At 22.0% G+C, this 4,573-nt stretch overlaps 1 protein-coding gene across 1 annotated transcript in view; it reads right to left on the bottom strand.

The window, feature by feature from the left end:
• Positions 1 to 4,573, bottom strand: part of LOC117175567 (glutamic acid-rich protein-like) — a 10,795-nt gene that overhangs the window by 334 nt on the left and 5,888 nt on the right. The window lies entirely within an intron of this gene.

Here is a 4,573-nt window from a genome sequence, read left to right as displayed (position 1 = left end):
TCTGGGTATATATATATATTGTTAATGATAATATTATAATAGTCTTATTTAAACCTTGATCCGCATTTGAAAGAAATTAAAGAAAATTGGTGATTTTAGAATTCATCTCGTTTGGATAAAAACCCAATTATTTAATTGAAAAATTAATTATTATGTTGACAATGTAACTATTTTGTAAAAAAGTCGACTGTTCTATCAAAAGTTCAACTACTTTGTTCAAATGTATTTATTTTTTATTTCAAGGTTCATCTCTTTCGTTGAAAATACATTTTCGAAACTGAAAATTTAACAAATTCAACTATTTGGTTGAAAATTTAACTCTCTGATTGAAAACTCATATTTTTCGTTTAAAAATTCAACTTGTTGGATAATTGTAAAAAATTATTTATCTTTACCTGAAAATATAACTATTATAGGATTGATTGAAACTTAATCTTATATATTGGTTAAGTTAAAAAATCGTTTTTTTTTTTGTAATAGAACATTAATCTTCTTGGTCGAAAATTCACCGTTTCCCTTGAAAATTTAACAATTTTGTTGAAAATTCGTTTTCTTTCTTGTTGAATTCAATTTCTTATAACAGTTTTTATCTGGAAATTGCACTCTTTCATGTTTGGTTGAAATTTTATCCTGTACATTGTATTAATTAAAACACCAATTATGTGATAGAAAATTAATTTATGTGTTTTCGGTTATGATTTTTTTTTAATTGAAAGAATTTTTAAATTAAATTTTTTTAATTGAATATAAGGTATTCAAAATTGAAAAATACTTGATTTTACGGGATACTTCTGAATCCGTTCAAAATTAAAGAATTAATAGATATTAGTTTTTAAAATTATTTTCAATTATGGCTTCAAATATTATTTCAGTCTAAAAATTTTTTATTTTCAACCTATGCAATTTGAAATTTTTCAATTAAAAAAAAAAAAATTTCGTTAAACATTAGCAATATTTGACCGTTTATTTAAAACAATCCATTATAAACAACTATTAAAAACTATACAAATTTGAACAGAATGATTCCAAATAGAATGCCTTGAATTGTTAAAATTGTTATGAGCTAAATTTTAACTTTGAACGCTACAATTTTAATTTAAAAAAAGATTCAAAATTAATGTAAAACTTGAAATTATTTCAAATAATTTGAAATACGATGTAGATTTTTGCAGATTTAAAAAAAAGCCTTGTGATAACTGTAAAATATTTTTAAATAATAACAAAAATTGTTGTGATTGCTAAGAAAATTGAAAATGACTTTTTATTTTGAAAAATTAATTTAAGTGAGTATTTGAAAATATTTTATAAATAAAAAAAAAGAATCAGGACGATTTTAAGGCAATTTTTTTATTTTTCAGTTTTTTTAATTTTAGGAAAAAAATCTAATTAACAAAATATATATTTTTTCCACCCAAAAGTTTACTTTTTAACAAAATTAATTAATTTTCTATCAAATAATTGGTGTTTTAACTGTTCATGTTTATATTATATAAAATGATTTTATTTATTTTCAGTTTGTTAAAGGCGAGGGTCACTTCTTTTTATTTTTTTATTCCCAGATTTTTTTCCTTTTTGGTGTTTTTTTATGTCTTTAAGGCTTTTTCCACCGATCCAATATATTTATTTATATATACGGCTCTAAATTGTTGTTTTTCTTTCATCACATAAACTTCCTTCCAATTTAGTAATTTAAGTTTTCAAAGTTTGTAGTTTATCAATGGATCAATTGCAGGTTCTCTACTCTACTTGGATAATTTTTTGACAATACATGTAAAAATGTATGTACTGACAATATTGCCAAAACTTTTTTTCCGCGAAATTGGTAAAGCACATTTCGAAGTTTTATTTGTTTTTTTCTAACAGGTGTAATTAGCATTTTTTAAATTCTAATTTCATAGTAATAATAGTTAAGTGATATAAATTTTAAAAACTTAACCAATTCCCAAAAAATTACATATTTTTATAAAGATTTTTCCTTATATTTTACAAACTAAATAATTACTAAATCTGTTTAAAAAAATGATAAGGTATGCTGTCAAGAAATTATCCACATATTTCTTCAAAGTGTTTTTCTTTTAAACTATTGATATAAATATTTATAGATAGGTAACACAGATAGATTTGCAATACAAATATTTACCTTTTTCTTTTTAGTTTAATCAATATCACAAACTAAAGAAAAACTTGGGGAATTTTTTGGTAATTCACGTTATCATTTTATCAGTTATTAAAATTCGAATATACACAAAATATTCAACATCTCGTTTGGATAAAAACTCAATTATTTGGTTCAAAAATTTATTATTTTGTTGAAAATGTAACTATTTTGTAAAAAAAAGTCCTCTTTTCTATCAAAAGTTCAACTACTTTGTTAAAATTTATTTATTTTTTTGTTTGAAGGTTCATCTCTTTCGTTGAAAATTTAACTATTCTGATGAAAATATGTTTAATGTGTTGTTGAAAATACATTTTTGAAACTGACAATTAATCGATACCATTTTTGGTTAGAAAAATCATGTGCTTTGTTAAAAATTCGTCTTTCTTTGTAGAAAGTAAATTATTTTATGGAAAATTTATACTTTTTGGTTAAAAATTAAATTTTTCGTTTGAAATGTCAACTGTAAATATTTTTCGGTTGCAAAGTCGTTTTGCTGTAAATGCAAATATACTGTTGAAAATTAAAATCATCATTTTTGGGTGGAAAATTCGATTATTTAGTTAAAGTTGAACTACTTAGTAAAAAAATTAATTTTTTCTTATTAAGGATACATAATTACAGTTGAAAATTCAACTATTTGCCTTCAAATTAACTTTTTTGTCAAAAATTTTACTGTTTTGTAAAAAATGCATTTTTTGGGCGTTAAAAGTCAACAATTTGATAGAAAGTTAAAATATTTAGTCGAATATTAAAATTTTGGTAGAAAAATCATATTCTTTGCTTAAAAATGCAGCTTCTTTGTAGATAATACTCATTTTGACTTTAAAGTTAAATAATTTCGTTGAAAGTTTATGTATTTTGCTGGAAATTGACCTTGTTTGGTTGAAATATCAACTGTACATCTTCTTGGGTTTAAAAGTCGATTATTTCACTAAGAGTTGAACTACTTTCCAAAAAAATACGCTTTTTTTAACAAAGATTTATAATTATGGTTGAAAATTTCACTATCTTTTTGAAAGCTTAACTCTTTGATTAAAAACTCATATTTTCCGCTTAAAAAATTCAACTTTTTGTAGATGATTCGTCTTTTTGACTTTCAAATTAAATAATTTCGTTGAAAATTCATGTACTTTGTTTAATATTTGTTTTTTTTTTGTAGATCATTAATTTTCTTGGCCAAAAAGTCATCTTATTCACAACAATTTTTGTTATTATTTTTAAATATTTTACATTTATCACAAGGCTTTTTTTTTAATCTGCAAAAATCTACATCGTGTTTCAAATTATTTGAGATAATTTCAAATTTTAAATTAATTTTAAGTCTTTTTTTAAATTAATATTGTAGCGTTCAAAGTTAAAATTTAGCTCATTACAATTTTAACAATTCAAGGCATTCTATTTGGAACCATTCTGTTCAAATTTGTGTAGTTTTTAATAGTTGTTTATAATGGATTGTTTTAAATAAATGGTCAAATATTGCTAATATTTAACGAAATTTTCTTTTTTTAATTGAAAAATTTCAAATTGAATAGGTTAAAAATAAAAAAATTTCAGACTGAAATAATATTTGAAGCCACAATTGAAAATAATTTTAAAAACTAATATCCATTAATTATTTAATTTTGGACGGATTCAGAAGTATCTCGTAAAATCAAGTATTTTTTAATTTTGATTACCTTAAATTCAATAAAAAAATTTAATTAAAAAATTCTTTCAATTAAAAAAAAATCATAACCGAAAACACATAAATTAATTTTCTATCACATAATTGGTGTTTTAACTAATACAATGTACAGGATAAAATTTCGACCAAAAAGGAAAAACTGCAATTTCCAGATAAAAACTGTGATAAAAAATTGAATTGAACAAGAAAAAAAACGGATTTTCAACAAAATTGTTAAAACTTCAAGGGAAACGGTGAATTTTGCGACCAAGAAGATTAATGTTCTATTAAAAAAAACGATTTTTCAACTTAACCAATATATAAGATTAAGTTTCAATCAATCCTATAATAGTTATATTTTCAGGTAAAGATAAATAATTTTTTACAGGAAAAATGAAGTTTCAACAAAGTTGTTAAATTGTCAACCAATAAGATGAATTTTCGACCAAGAAAATTAATGATCTACAAAAAAGACAAATTTTAAACAAATTACATGAATTTTAAATGAAATTATTTAAGTTTAAAGTCAAAAAGACCAATTATCTACAACAAGTTGAATTCTTAAGTGAAAAATATGAGTTTTCAATCAGAGAGATAAACTTTCAACCAAATAGTTAAATTTGTTAAATTTTCGGTTTCAAAAATGTATTTTCAAACGAGATGAATTCCAAAATCGCCAATTTCTTTAATTTCTTTCAAATTCGGATCAAGATATAAATAAGACTTATAATATAACACAATTATAATATAAT

Source organism: Belonocnema kinseyi, chromosome 6 (assembly GCF_010883055.1).
Source record: "Belonocnema kinseyi isolate 2016_QV_RU_SX_M_011 chromosome 6, B_treatae_v1, whole genome shotgun sequence".
Taxonomy (NCBI): Eukaryota; Metazoa; Arthropoda; class Insecta; order Hymenoptera; family Cynipidae; genus Belonocnema; species Belonocnema kinseyi.
This window is presented reverse-complemented; position numbering and strand designations above follow the sequence as displayed.